Source organism: Octodon degus, unplaced genomic scaffold, assembly GCF_000260255.1.
Source record: "Octodon degus isolate 3935 unplaced genomic scaffold, OctDeg1.0 scaffold00005, whole genome shotgun sequence".
NCBI classification, from domain to species: Eukaryota; Metazoa; Chordata; class Mammalia; order Rodentia; family Octodontidae; genus Octodon; species Octodon degus.
In genome coordinates this window covers 4,595,543-4,612,586 of record NW_004524581.1, presented here as the reverse complement: position 1 = coordinate 4,612,586, position 17,044 = coordinate 4,595,543, and positions in this window count along the sequence as shown.

Here is a 17,044-nt window from a genome sequence, read left to right as displayed (position 1 = left end):
ATGTATATATATATATAAATGTTTCTCATATTTCATTTAATCTCAGAAATCTATTCTCTGGACAGGATACTTAATTGAATTCTTTGTGGTTCAGCATATTTAAGAAAAAATTTGAGTATTAAAAAATCACACATTATGATCTGTAGCAGTATGATACAATAAGATACAAGTCAATTCCTTATGCTAAACATTTTTTGCAGATATGTTTCAGAGTTTGGCTTTATATTATTTATGTAGTATAATGCATATCCATTACATTACATAATATTCCTATGAGGTTGTGACACAGATTCTATATAAAATACATTAATATTTTTACAGGTAACATGTATATCAGTAAAGGTTTTGTGGTGAAGCACAAACCAGTGTATGTGGAACACACAACTTTTGATTCTTCAAAATTTAGGAATACAAAGGTTATTGGACATTTACCTGAAAAATTAGTACATAAAGTAAGCCAGTGAAATTCATGAATTTATTTTTTAATATATTCAGCATGTCTTTTTTTTAAACCAACAAAACACGTTAAACAGACTGGCAAGATAGCTCAGCAGTCTAAAGCACCTACTTAGGCAAGCTTAGGCAGGCATAGGGGACCGTGGTTCAATCCCTGGCACCATATGTTACACTAGCCCCTTCCCCAGGTCTGGCTAAGCTGACAAAAAAAATAAAATAAACATATTAATCATAATCAACATGTACATTAACCAACAATGGATATTTCTTAAAATTTTCAAATAAAAATGTACATTAAAATATTAAGATTGAATCACTGACTTTTTTTTTTTTTTCAGTACTGGGAATTGAACTCAGGACCTTGCACTTGCCAGGCAAGCACTTGTTCTACTGAGCTATATCCCAGCCCTGAATTATTAATATAAGGAATTGAATATATATTTTCAGATGAGAGTTTACCAAACTTTATGTTCTTCACAGTTATTTAAAATGCTCTATAACATATTTTAAAATAAATATTGGTTAGGAGAGTTAAGGTCTGAAAGCATAGACTCCCCAGAGCTCTAGGTCAGAGAACACACCTGTTACAAGCCGCGTGTGCTTGGGCTGCTCCCACTTGAGATAACCTGAGTTGCCAGTTCTCCTTTAGGAGCTTTAGAACCATCTCTCTGCGTTGGTCCAATGCTGAGAAGAGCTGGTGCCTCATAAGTCTCCATCTGTTTTCCAATTTTGAAATCTAAATAAACTGGCCTCTTGGTGTTTTGCAAAAAGATTCCTGGTTATGATAATAACAGACCAGTGAAACAATGGAGGTCTTTTTTCTTATTTACTTAGGTGTTGCAAGAGACTAAAGTATATTTAAAATGCTGATCATTGTTTTATTCACAAGAAGGTTTTCATTCTTCTCTCAACAAGTAGATGGGCTGGAATGTCAAATTTAGTTGGGATTAAATTTTCATTTTCTTTTTCTTCCAAATGGCTCTTGTTACTGTTAGTCCTCTTAAAGTTCATATTGTCAACAACCAGAATAGTTAACCCTGCTTTTTTTCTGGGCTTCTGTCACATAGAATCTTGTTTCCCATCCTTTGACTTTCAGTCTGTGAATTTCCTTTTGCATTAAATGTGTTTCTTGTATGCAGCATGTTGTTGGATTTTGCTTCTTAATTCACTCTGCCTTTTTTTTTTCTTTTGATTGGTGAATTGAGGCCATTTACCTTTGTGTTTATAACTGATATGCATAACCTTATCTTTGTCATGTTATTTTCCTGCTATAGGTTCCATGCTTTTTCTCTTTGCTTAATTGTTTGCTCTGCTTTGTGGTTACTTTCTATTGTTCTTGAAGCTGTGGTTCTTTCTGTCTCCTATAATAGGTTAGTATCTCTGTAGGGTTATTTTGGTCGTCATAAATTTCTTTAATTGTTCTTTGTCTTGGACTAATCTTATCTTGCCATTACAATTGGTAGGTGGTTTTGGAAAGGTACAACAATCTGGGTTGGAAGTTCTTTTCTTTCATAACCTGAAATATGTCACCTCAAGCTGTTCTTGATTTGATGTGTTGTGTTGAGAAATCTGCTGTGACTCTAATGGGCTCTCTAACACCTTTTAGTAATCTGTTCTTTTGCTGAGTTTCTGATATCTTCATTATTATATGTCTAGGTGCATGTTTATTTTGATTATGGCTATTTGGAGTTCTATATGCCTCACTGAATGATTTTTCAAATTCTTTTCTCATGTTTGGGATATTTTCTGCTACTACTTCTGCAAATAGTCCTTTTATGTCATTTGTGATGACTCCTGTTTTAGTCAGATATTATTCTTATGTTGTTTTTCTTTCCTTCCTCTTGTAGTTTCTGAATTGTTATTTTCTTGTTTCTTAGTATTCTTAAGAAATTTTTCTTTCATTTTTAGTAGTTGTACCTCTGTCTTTGCAGTCTGGAAGTTTATCTTCAGTTTTGTTAGGCAGTCTTGCCAGGTTTAAATAGAATTTTTAATTTCCTGGTTATCTGTTTGAATCCGTTTCATACATTCTAATTCTTTCCTGTATTATTCATTCAATGTTTCAATCATTTTTCTATTTTTCTCTATTTTTATATGTATGTCTTTTATAGCTGTGCTTAGCAATTCTTTCATATTTGTTGTGATTTGTTTTTGCCCTAGATTATGTCTGATCTTATTTCTTCTGTTGCCTGATGGACTTATTTCTTTACTTCAGTTGTTATCATTTGAGAACTTTCAGGTGTATGCCTACATTTTCTATGCTCTTGTCTTTTGGACTGTTCTGGGTGGGCTGAAGGATTGAGGTGGCCTTTTGATCCTTTGTTTTGGCATTTTTGAAGCCTCAGTGATCATCTGGGCTCAGCAGTGGTGGAAGAGTTGTCAGGTGTAAGATTCCCACTGTAGTGGAAGGGACAGGATAGGACTCATCAAGGCCTTCCCTACTGGTGGGGAAGTTGGTAGATGCTCAATAAACTTCTGCACAGGTGAATGATGTGGGCCAGATGCAACAGGATCCCATAGCCACCCAGAACCCTCCTAAATTCTCAGATGGTGGGACCGAGTGCCAGCACAACCGCTGCATCTGCTTCCTGGGGCCTACGGGTTGCAGCTCCCCAAGAGCCCATGACCACCTAGCATCCTCCTAAATTTTCAGAACTTTTCTTAGTTTTCACTTGTTAGATCCTAGTGATGCTCTAGAACTTTAACAGGTAGTCATGCTTAAAGATAAATTCCTTCAATTCTTAGTCTTTCACTCAGAATTAGGCTTGATATCTCAGTTATAACAAAAATTGCAGAAATTGTAAGAAATAAATGCATCTGAAGTTTGAAGAATTATTAATGTAAACTGTATTAAAGCAATGTATTAATAAAAGCTTGGTATCAGGATCTGTATGGTATCATATATAGCATATAGATTTGGAGCATAATATAACAATATATTGAAATTTTGGCTATCAGGGATTAATAGTCTGCCATTGATCAATTTTCTTAAAAATTCTGTCTATGAGTATTGTCATCCTAAAAGTAGAAATTCAGACAATTCTAAAATATATTACTTCAGTAAATTTACATATATATATATATATATATATATAACTAATATTTATGCTAGAATATACTATTTCTTCTCCAACATTTACTTTAATCAGATTTTTTTTGTTAAAAAATAAAACATAAAATATTTAGTATGTGTTAGATACTATAGAACAGAAGGAAGAATATCCTCCAGGATATGATGTACTGTTCAGTGCTGAAAATTCCTTAACTATTCAATTTAAATCCAGGTAAATCACAGTCTGTTTCTTAGATTTTAGGTGAGGTATATGGATTCAGAGGTCAGCAATAATGTGGGTTTTGGTAAACAGTGATACTAAACTATCAAAGGAAGATATATCATATATGTAGTATCATATATAGCATCTGGATTTTGAGCATAATATAACAATATATTGAAATACTGGCTGTTAGGGACATGATATTACTAAAATATCTCAATATCAAAACAGATATACACATTGAAATGAAATAAAATTAAATTCAGGTTAATACTGTAGTGAATAAAAATAAATCAAAGTAATTTTTATTTTTTGTATTTTAGGGAAGGGCCTACAGGGTATTCAGGGTTTCACTACTAGTTTGGACTTAAATAGTGATCCTCCTGTTTACAGCCTCCTAAGAGCTGGGATTACAGGCATGCGCCACCACACCCAGTCTCAATTGCTGTCTCAGCATGCACTGGGGGTGGGGCCAGCATAGCAGGCGTGGTTAAATCAGAGTAGTTTTCTTTTCTTTCTTTCTTTCCTTTTTTTTCTTGTGGAACCGGGAATTGAACTCAGGCCCTTGCACTTGCCAGGTAACTGATTATTCTACTGACATTTTGATTACTGTCTTTTAGCATAGCATATTTTAGGTCAAAAGTTACAGGCGAAAACAAAGAAATGGACTTCCTTTCATTATTATGAATGATGAAGGACAGTGTGTGTTTTAAATTTATCTGTAATAAATCAGAGATAAGAAAGAACAAATAAATCAAGAAAAAGCCTTCTTGGATGTAGTCACTGATTTGAAGCAAATGACAAGCAATCTAAGCAATAAGTATTATAAAAATTATCTCAACATTAAATGTTGCTGTAGAATAGAATAAATACAGACAATAACATAGTAAATATACTCTGTGAGCACTATGCAAGGTCAGTAATGTATTAAACCTACATTCCATGAACCATCCACATTTTTTCTTCTGTCTCTTAATTGCACACCATTTTCTTTCTTATCTTTCTTTTTTTATGAGTAGGTAGTCAGGTTGGGCAGGAAGCACTTCACAGAGCTGTCATGTATAATAGTTTGTGTGTTGGCAGAGAAAGTTTTGGCTTAATAACTGGATACAGGTGGAAGGAAAGCCATGCCAAGTTCAATTCACTTGCAGTGACAATATATCATTACACAGCTTTTATTTCCTTACAACTCTCATAATTTTTAAAAGAGGAAAAAGAGACATGCTACTGGGAAGCAAATGACCAAAATCTCCAAATTTTTATCCTTTAAGAGGAAGCTGCATTTGGCATGATGACTAGATTTAATATTTTTGAATATTAGTTGATGATGTCTTTTTTCCTCCTCCTGCCTCTCTCTCTCTCTCTCCCTCTCTCTCTCTCTCTCTCTTTCTCTCTCTCCAAAGTAGTTGACCTTGAAAATGTTTTCTCATTGAATAGTGTCGATTCCATTTAACATTTGAGTAAAAAAAAAGTTAATAACACTTATGACATGTAGTTTAATCAATTGCAAACTTTGCTTTACACTATATTATGGTGAGGTAGAAATGATACTAATGATGAAATTTCATACTAACATCATCAGCAATTAAGTTAGAGAAAAGAGCTTCCTTTAATACTAGAAATATGTCTTGGTAGACATACAGCATGTAGACATGCAACAAAACTGAGTGATTACATTAAAAGATAAATGTGTATCGAATTCTTTTCAGAAAATAATTCATGTGCTTTATGATATAATGCAAATATTGCCTATAACTACACTTTCAACTATAGTTAAAATAACATTTTTTAGACAAAGTCAAACTCTTCTATGAGTTATTTACCTGAAACTTGGTTATCAGAAGTGGTTAAAAACTAATATTTATATCTGTAAGTATTTTTTGAGGGCAATTTCTAGTCATCTTTGCCTTTTAACAAATTATACAGTAAAACAGGAAGAAAACAAGAAATAGATCTAGGACCCTAAGTCATGCCTCTGTGACCCACAGAGACAAACTCAGGCTTGGTGCCTTGGTGGCTTTCAAGTCTATCAAGTTAAAAATTCCAAAGAACTGCCACATACCACTCCTTGGTACGTTTACACATGAACATATCTCCTTAAACTCTTGTCACAGAAAGTGCATCATAATTCCACGTAGCATAGTGTACCTATACTGAGTTTCACCCAAACACATTAGTCCCTCCCCAAATGTCAGCAGTTTCAACATTGCTTAAATGTCTAAGTCAAATTCTATCTCAAAAGTCAAGGTGAATCCTTAGCTGCAAATCTCTGCAAACATTTTTAAAAATTTAAGTTTTACCAGTATGCTGTGGTAAAGGTTACACATTCTTTTGCAAAGGGAAAGAATGTGGACACAGAAAAAAAAATTGGACCAGACAAGACCAAATCACAGCAGAGCAAACAACACATGCTGGAGCTTCACATATCTGACATTAGGACAATATGGAACATATAAGTTCCAGAGGTCTTGAGCATCTCTACCCCTAGGTTTTTGCCATGGTTTTCCTCAATGTTCTGTCTTCCCAACATCTCTGTTTTCCCTGATTTTTGCTAAAACAAGCTAAATATTGGGGTGCCTTAGCTTATTTTCCTCTAGCTGGTTAATCAATCTCCCTTATACCTAGTCTCCTGCAATCTGAGGGCATAGAAAAATTGTAGAAAAAAGTTTTCTAGTATGTGACATGCGTGATTCCTTGTTCCCAAACCAAATGTTACACACCTGTTCTTGCTGCCCTTATTCCTGTCAGGATTCTTGCCCTCTGAGCTCCAAGCAGAACCAACTATACAGCTCCTCTTACAAAGTTCTAGGACTTCAGAACTCTTCTATCACCAGGCCCAAAAATTTGTCAGTGCAGTTATAGCAATTATCCATTTCTCTGGTACCAATTTTCAGTAGTAGACAGATTTCTCATTGCTGGAACAAAATACCTGGTACTTATAATTTGGGAGTAAAATTCCATTTTGGCTGTGACTTCACAGGATCAGTCCATGGGCGGTTAACTGAGAGTCAGAAGTGACACTGGAAATGGACCTCCTGGGAAAAAAGCTTTTTAATCTATGTAGTCAAGAAGTAATACAGAGGAACTATGCCACCAAGGAGAGGAACAAGGGGACATTTCTAGTCTCCAAAGCTATACCTCCACCACTCATTCATGCATGCACTGATGCGTGTGCTTGACTTGTCTCCTAGTTACTCTCAACTTAGTCAAGTTGAATTCAGCTTAACTGTCACACCATAATTGAAAATAAGCGCCCTCATCCGGCCTTAGTGATTCCCTAAATTTATGTGTGAATTTGGGTTACATCGTTAGTGTAGTAGCTAACACTGACAGCACTTTGGGTTCAATAAAAAAGACAAACGTTGGAGGGAACAACAGTACAGAATGTGCTTCAAAATAGAATTGAATATAGTTTTGAGCCAAAGGGCTAGCTTTAGAGTGGATGTCCATGTAGAGTTCAGAGTCCTCTTGCCTCCTGAGCCAGAGTGGTCTGTATTATGTACCTTCCAGACTGCGCATGAGGACTCCTGGTTTTCTTATAGGTCTTATGGCCTCTGCAGAGTATCTATACTTTTGTGTCTGTGCCACTTATTTGCTACACTCAGACTATATTTATAATAAAACTAAGAGAATAGACATTCAAGAAAGAATTAAGCATACACCAGCAAAAAAAGGAAAAGTACTTCCAAAACATTATTTCTAGTAAATTATTTAAAAGTAGTATTAAAGGTAGTTTAAAATTTGTAGTATAAATATTAATATAAAACTCTGTGCTTTAATTTAAAGAATATGTTGATCCAAGAAACAAAGAGAGGTAGCAATTGGAATCTATCTCTTAATCTTCTGTTGGAGCTAAAATAAAAATGAGTGCTTTCAGATATTGTGTGGGTTGGTACTTTGGGTCAACTTAAAAAGTATAGATGTTTAGCTAAGCAGCTCAGCGGGGGTCAGGGTCCTGACTTTGGAGATGGTGTGAGTGCTACACCTGCCCTGGGGGAGGGCAGGCAGCCTGTGTAGAACATAAGGGAGAAAAAGAGGCTTGTTCTCCTGCTGTGCTCTTACTGCTTTTGCTGTCTTCTACCACCTTGAAACAATGCCCCTGTGTCATACAATACTGCCTTGGAGCCACCTGATCAAGGACTGAAATCTCCACCAACGGCGAGCTAAATAAATGTCTGCTTCCTTCAGTTTGGACATTGAACACTGTGTGAGCAACAAGAGCAAAGAAAACAAGACCTATTTTTAAATTAATGCTATTTAAAACTGAATATTTAATTATAACTGCTAGAACACACTCATGTGCACTGAATGATTGACAGCAGATCAAAGAAGAAATTTGCTGAAAACCTCTGTTGTTTATCAATTTAAGTATTTAACTATTAACATTTGTACACTGAGATTGAATATCATGTTTAGAGAGCTTACTATTAATACTATCATCAGACACATGGCTTCAATCCAGATGGCCCCCTCCCAAAGCTTGATGCACTTATAGGTGGGGCTTTTGGGAAGTGAATAATTCACAGGTGGGTGTGTGGCATTGGCTTTATCCACTGATGGGTCTATAGCTGGACTTGGAGTTGGGAAGTAAAGTCTGGTATAGAAGTGGCGTGCCATGGGGGTGTGGTCTAGACGGCCTGTGTGTACAGAGTTCTCTCTCTCCCTTGTCCGTCTTCATCCATCCCTCTCTGCCTAAGTTGCTTCTCTGCCATGCCCCTCGATCCTATGATCCTGCCTCAAAGTCAGTGTACTACACGCTGCAATCTCTGCTATAAACTGGGAGCCAAAATAAACCCCTCATTCTTTAGCTTGTGAGTACTGAGTATTTTCTCCCAGCAATAAGAAAGTAGACATCAGGGAAGGTGTGGTAGATTATACCTGTGATCTCAGTTACTTTGAAGCTTGAGACAGGGAGATTACAATTTTGAGGCCAGGCCAAGCATATTAGCAGTAGCCTATCTCAAGATAATAATAAAAATAACCAGAGATGTAGCTCAGCATTCTCAGATTTCAGTCACAGTTGCGAAGGGGAAAAAAAAAAAAGGAAAACTAAACAAAACAAAAGAAAAAACCAAACTGTTTTCACTGATTACTGAGCAGAAACATATATCTATAATGATGCTACAAATACTCTATATTCTTCATAAACAGTATGGGAAATTTTTCCTGTAGTCATAGATGTTTTCACCAAGCCACGAGTAAGGAAAACACAGATATGAAGCTGTTGGTGGCACATGCTTGATTTTCTGTTTGAAAAGTATGGATCGTGTCATGGTACAATGGTAGGCCTCTGATCCATAGACGATGTCCTTGACTTCTGTAGTCTCACCCAAGTAATTAATAACTCAGCCTCTGTAGTCAGTTCTTATCCCACCCCCCTATCTCTTCATTGCTACTCGCACTCAAAATTCACTGTAAAGTTTCCACAGTATAGCTATAACTTCTGAACTACATCAATAGCAAATCCTCTCTAAACTGCATTTGCTATGTATGTTTGATGAAATCAGCTTTGTGAATACTATCAGGCCGCATCATGTGTCAACTTTCCTGGGTGACAAGGGGTTGGAGATGCAAACTTCACTTTTCTCATATAGAATGCCATTTTGAACTGTGGAATGACACCAAAATATGTGTAAAGTGTGACACAGTAGGCTTCATGTCATGTGAGGAAATACTCTTCTGTTTGAATTTTTTTTCAATAATTTACACTTTATTATAAAATAGGTGTTGCCTTAAAAGTTATTCCCACATTATAGCCTAATGTAAATATTCTGAGCACATTTACTGTAGCCAGGCTAAGCTATGATATTTGGTGGGTTAGGTTATTGAAAATGTTTTCTTCATTTTACAAGCAGTAACAAGATACATTAAATTATAATTTTAACTTTTTTTTTCTGGATTTAGGTGTGTTTTCAATTTAAGGACTCATAAACCTGATCCCCATGACAGACATCAGAAAATTCTTCCAAAACTTCATTGGCTTACACATTAATATTATTATATTCATCAAACTAAACTAATTTGATAAGTTTGGTCATACCATGAATCTTCAAGTTATTTAGGTAAAATTAATTTCTTTTTTAGGAATGCTAAAATAGAAGGACTGAGCCAAAATAAGGTTGACACATAGAAAAGCTAAATAGTGATTATCATAGAAAGTTTATAAACAAATCTTTCAATTTCTAGACATTAAAAAAATTTCAAGTCACTAAGAGTAAGTACAGATCAGTGTCAGCCTGTCAGATACCCATAAATCACAATTAAGTTGTTATATAATTGTAAACGTGTGGCTCAGCCAGCATTCAACTCCAGCTTTAGCATTTAGGGGGAAATTAATATTCTGACCTGCAGGTCTGGCAGTGTTAACCGTGGCTGATTGTCGAGCTTCCATATTAATATAGAATGCACCTTGGTTTGGCTCAAACCTGTCTCCCTTGAGTTATGCCAATTACCTTTCTTGCCAGTTTTTCAGCGGCTCCTCTACTTGTTCAGCTCTCACTGACCTCCACGAAGCCAAATGGGGCAAAAGCACAAAAGCAATGTTTATTTAAACTGACTTTTTAGGTCTGTTTGGATTTTGCTGAGAAGATAGGCTTTGAGCATCACACTTCAAAAACTACTTGTAATGTTTGTTGGGTACCCTAATTTTAAAGCTCATACAAATTAGTAATAATCTGTATTACAGTAACAATTTCCAATTGCAGTAGAACTATATTTCCTGGTTCCCCTTTTTAATCATCAGCTATCATTATTACTTTTTCATGTCATGATGAGTTTGCTATTTTAAATAGTGGCTGCCTTCTTTTTGTTTGACAAAACCAAACCTGACTCTCTGTGCAATCTATACTGAGAAAATAAGAAGATTTTAAAAATATTTATGCAAAGATATTTTAGTCTTTGTCCAGTGATGCTTTTCAGAGGATATCAGTCCTATGCATAATCCACTACTATTATGGACTACTGGACTCTATTGGATTATCTCACTGAACTCACAAACCTACAATATTGAAATGGCAATGGAATACCCATTTCTGACAAAACTAAACAAAAAAGGGGGATTCAAATGAAGGATCATTTTGTATCTGTATATTCAAAGTAGGATAGAAATACAGCTACTTTCTCTTAATTTAATGAGAAGAAAGATTTGTACTAATAGTGTTTGGACAGAATATTATGTCTGCATCTTGTACTAAGAGTAACTACTACAAAGACAATAGTATGTAATGTGTTAATTTTTGAAACTACTGTACTAATCACTTTTGAAACTGTCTCATTGCTATTTGTTTCTCAATAAAATTAATAAAAAAAGACATCACATAAAATAAAGTTTAATTTTACTGAGATGCATGGACATGAATGTGAGACTTGTTGATGGAGTGATATAAATTCTGTGTGAGATCTGATCAAGCTAACAACTAAAAAATCTGTAAGTACATTATGATCAACTTTGCACTGATTACAATAATTTTATATTATCCATAATTCATGTTCACCTGGCAAGTCTAAAGAGATGTCTTCTAATTTCATAGCATATACTTAAAAATTAGAATGTTACATGATTCTTTACAAGAGTTAATGACAGACTTTTCTCCTAGGGCTTGAATTTTAACTTGAGAGCAAAAGTCATTGCTGTAAAAAGGATGAGATGCGCAGATCGCAGCTTCCTAGGCATGACCTATTAGAATCAGAGGAATGGGTCTAATGAACGCCTGCACACAGCATACTGCCGCCTTCCATTGTCTACATTTTCCCTGATGTTTCAGTTATCTACAATTCAAAAGACAATTATCCAACAGATAATTTTCAATTATCTACTGTCCAAAGAATATAATGCAGGACTGGCCAGATAGTTCAGCGGACTAAAGCTCCTGCTTAGGCAGAGAGCAGTGGGGCTGGGTTGGATCCCTGGCTTGTGGTGCTGGCCCCACCCCCGGGGCATGCTGAGATGGCCATTGTACTGGGCGCGGATTAGTACCCATTTACCTTATGTAATTAACACTGTGCATGTCTGCACAGTGAGAATATTTATTTATTTATTTATTTATTTATTTATTTATGAGAACATTTAAAACCTAGGCTTTTAGTAAATATCATATGAATGTAGTACTAGGAAGTAGAATCACCACGATGTACATTGGATCATCAGAACTTAGCAATATGATAACTCAGTCTTTGTACCCATGGACCACTGTCTCTACAGGACCCTAAATAATAGACTCTGACAATGATCCTGTTGTCTGCTCCTCTGTTGGTTAGGGTCCACAAGCACATAAGACTGGACAGTGTTTCTCTTTCCATTCGTGGCTTAGTTCATTTAGCATAAAATCCTTAAGGTTTGCCAATGTGGTTGCAAATGGCAGTTTCTTTCATCGTGGTTGAATAAAATTCTGTGTGTGTGTGTGTGTGTGTGTGTGTATCTGAATGTAATCAACAATTTTTTATGGATTTATCCATCAGTGAATGTTCATTTTCCTTTCTAAATCATAGTAATTGTAAATAATGTTAAATTAGTCATGGGGTGGTGACATCTTTTTTGGTAAACTAGTTTCATTTACTCTGGACATACACCTGGAATTGCAATTACTGGATCATATGGAGTTCTTTCTTTAGTTTATCATGAATATGTATATTTTTTAATTTTTTAATTAATTTCAATGAGAAAGAAATAGCAATGAGACAGTTTCAAAACAGGTTAGTAGTACAGTTGCAATAATTAATACATTGCATATTGTTGCCTTGATTTACATTGTTTTTTATAATGACTAAGCCAATGTATATCTATGGTTGGAATGTACAAATATTTCTTTTCCAGTGTGCCCTTGCCAGTGTGTCTTTTTGATTATAGTTATCCTAATGGACATGAAGTCCTATCTTACTGTCATGTCCATGTGAATTTTCTTCATAGTTAGTGAGGCTAAGTGCCTATGCATGTATCTGTTACCATTTTTATGTCTTCCCAGAAAATAAAATTTGGGTTCTTTACCATTTTTAGATAGAGCTAGTATTCGTTTGCTCTTGACATACATATTTCTTATTTTGTTTGGATATTTGCCCCTATTGGATTTATATTTTGTAAATATTTCCCCCCACTCCACAGTTTATTTTTCATTAATTACTTATTTCTACAGCTGTTCAGAAGAGTTTTATTAGTGTGCTGCTGTTTGCTTATTTATCTTCTTAAAACCTGAGCTTTTAGTGTTACATGAAAAAAAGTTATTGTCTAGAGCAGTATCATGAAGATTTTTGTCTATATTTTTCCTATTAGAAATTTTAACACTTTCTGATTTAGACACTTACGTTTAATTTTGTAATCCATTTTGTATGCAAAATGAATACAACTATACTGTTTCACATGTATGTCCATTTCTCTCAAACAATGTACTAAAGAGACCGACTTTTCACTATTGTGGATTTTCTATGCTTGGGTCAGATAGTAGTTAATCAGACATTCTGATCATCCGGCCTTTCCTCATGGTTTATGGCAGTCTCAATTTACTATTATTATTGAGCTTTGTATTACAGGTTTGAATCAAGAAGTGCAAAGTATCTAGGCTGGCTCTTTTACAGGCATAGTTTGGCTTCTAGAGATTTTTTTTTTTTGTACTTATAAACCAAATTTAGGATGGAAATTGCAATTGCATTGGAGTTTTGATAGTGATTTAGACACCTTTGATGGTGTTCATATTTTGTAACAATATTGCAGCCACTTTTTTATCCATATTCACAGCTGTAATTTGTATGTTCCCTTCAGTTTATTTCATTGACTGCATAGTTCTCAGAGTCCATATTTTACCACCTTGCTAATACTTGTTTTTAATGATTTTATTTCTATTTTAAATGAGATTTGTGATGTTTTCCAGGTATTTTTGTCATTAAAAAGAAAGTTGACAGATTTAGTATGTTAATTATTTATCCTGAAACGTTACTGAGTTTGATAATGAATTCTCACAGCTTTTTTTGTAGTCTTTGGAGTTCTGCATATAAAGTCACACAATTTGTAAACAGATATGACTTAAATTCTTATTTTGTGGCAATGTACATATGCTAATTACTTGTTGTTGCCTAATTACCCTGGCTAGAACCTTGATTTCCATGTTTACTAAAAGTGATTAGAATTAGTGCTACTTTTTGTTTGTTTGGTTTTGGTTTTGATCTTCTAAGAAGTGTTTGAAACTTTTCAGTGCTGACCATAGTGTCATCTATATTTTTGCCACAAGTAGCCTTTATTATCTTGAAGTATGTTTCTTTTATACATAATTGATACAGATATTTTTCCTTTGGTAAAAATGTGTTAACTTTATCAATTGATATTTTTCAACATCTTTTGATGAGATCATGTACTTTCTGTCTTTTATTTTCTTAATGTGGTATATCACTATTTTGTGTAGATTTAAAATTACCCTTGGGGGCCAGTGAGATAGCTCAGTCAACTAAGTGCCTGCTTAGGCAAGCACAGGGACTGTGGTTTGATCCACAGTACCACATGCTACACCAGCCCTGCCCCCAGCGCGGGCTGAGCTGGCCATAGAGTCTGGGCCTATTGGTGCATACCTGGAATCCCACCACTTAGGAGGCTGAAAACAAGTTCATACGAGCCAAGCTACATAGTGAGGCCCTGTAACAACCAAATACATTAAAAATATTAATAATTAAAAGAATCAACCTTGAATCACAAGGATAAATTCCACTTGATTATATAATGCAAGTATTTTAAAAGCTACTATATCATTAAGCATTTTAAAATAAATACTTTTTAAGGCTTATGTTTTATTTTTGAAGTGTCCTTGTCTGGCTATCATATAAGAGTATTTTTGAATTTGTAAAATAAATTTTGAAGTGTTCCATGTTCTTTTAGTTTTAAAGAGAGTTTGAGAATTTTGGCATTAATTCTATAAATTCTTGGCAGGATTTACTGGTGGTGAAATTATCCAATCCTGAAATGTTCTTATTGGAAGTTCTTTTTATTAATGTTTTGATTTACTTCTCTTTGCTGGTCTGTTGCTATTTTCTATTTCTTCATGAGTCAGTATGTGGAAATTTATGTTTGTAAGAGTTAATTCATTTCTTCCAGACTATGCAATTTGTGAGTATATAAGGGTTCATAATATCCTCTTATGGTTCTTTGTATTTTTGTGGCACTAAACCTTTTCTTTCTTTATGTTTATTATAATTGAGCCCATGCTCTTTTTATTGTTTTTGAATTTATGTTTATACTTTTGAAAGTCTATCTTTACTCATTGATATTTTCTTTCTAGTTTTCCTTATTTATTGATTTAATCTGTATTATTTTATCCTATTTTCTTAGTCCTTATTCCTGATGTTTAAAGTTAAATTGTTTATTTGGAATCTTTCTCTTTTTTTTCACAGTAGGTATTTATCATTGTAAACCATTCTCTTGGAATGACTTTTCTGCATTCCACATTTTTTTATGTTTTCGTTTCTTTATTTTTTTTTTTTTTTATTTTGAAGTACTACTTGATTTTTCTTTGGCATGTTAGTTATTTAGGATTGTTCAGTTTCATTCCCATAGAGAGTTATGTGCCACATAACGATGTTTAAGTGAATGATAAATTTAGTGTATTAATAGTGCTCCCGTAAAATGATAAATGAGCTTGCAAATAATGTATTTATGGGGCTTATTTTGTAAATGTGCATGTTGTTTGGAATTTTATGTCTGCTTAGACATACCTTTTGGTGGAAGTATGCTTTGGGCTTTGTTGTGTGTATTAATGAGAATATGTATGAGTTTTTCTGGGTGTGGAAAGATACATATATATGTCTACAAATATGTGCATAGATATACATATGGGAAGTGTGTACACACATGGCTACGCTTATATATGTTCATGGAAAGAAAAAGAAAGACAGAGACAGAGGCAGAGAGAATTTGTAGGTGCTCTGAATTTTGTAAAAGGTATAGGAAGTTGATGAATCCTAAAATTCACAGCTTGGGGATACAGCATGACACTTTCACTTTCATCAATGCTAGTCTTAACTCTACGATTACTTGTGACCATGGGGATATGTTTACATTCCGTCCTCAGCTTAAGCTTATGGGTGTGTTTTCTGGCTATCTCCATGTGTTATTATTTTTTGACATAACATTATACTTCAACAGGTAACCAGATCGTTGGTGCTGTTCTCTATAGACTGCCACTGCACTGATCTTTACCAAGATAGATATTCGTTCCTTGACGCGCCTTAGAATCCTTTAGCCAGAAGTGATAGGACACGTACAATTTAGTTGACTTTTAACTATCAGTTTGTTTTGTATGAAATAAAGTTCCTTGATATTTTTTTTAAGTTGAATAAACTATGGGTGTTGTATGACCATGAGCCTAAAGCGTCTGAGCTCAACACAAAACATTTTGCGGTAGGAAGGAGAGAAAAAGAAACACAACACTTTTTGCATCATTGTTGTAGCTTTCCAAACAAGTTATTTTCAGGTTGTTGGGATAGTCCAGTGGACTAAGTGTCTGCTTAGGCTAGCACAGGAACTGGGGCTTGATCCCTACAACCACATGCCGTGCTGTCCCCGCCCCAGGGCAGGCTGAGCTGGTCAAAGTCTGGGCAGGCGTAGTGGCACATGCCTGTAATCCCAGCACTGGGGAGGCTGAAAACAGGAGGACCACTATGAGTCCAAGCTGTAGTGGGACGCTGTATCAAATATGTTAAAAAAGTTATTTTCTAAAATTATACAAGATAAAGATTCATGTTTTTAATATGTCTGTCATTATACATCACTAAATATTCTCTACATTGTCCATAAATTTAAGACATTTGAATCATATGTATCCAGGTAAGGGGCCTGGGATACAGTTCAGTGGCACATTCCAGCCTATCAAGAGTGAGGTAGTAAGTTCAATTCCTGCTACCAAGCATATATATGTTTCCGGTAATACCTTTAAACATTTAAATATTTTTCTAAGAATATTTAATGAAAAGAACAAATTGTGTTTTTCAGGTTTCTCCTAACTAATTTGATTTCTTGCTGTGCTTCTTTCTCCTCCTTCTTCCCTACTTCTTAGTATATTTGACAGTGACCCCACAAGATGACAGATGAGCTAAAACTGAGGTGCCCATGGTGGGGAGTTTGTTTGAGACACATGCATGTTGGTTGGATGTTAGGTTGTGTTTGGTGTATGTGTGTTAACGGGAATAAGGGTGTGGGCTGTGCTGTGTGTTATTCAAGTTTCTTTGGAAAAGACAAGTCAGTAGGACAGATGCATAGTGAATGAATGGATGGATGGGTGGATGAATAGGTAAATGGATAGATGGATGGATGGATGGACGGACAGATGGATGGATGGATGGAT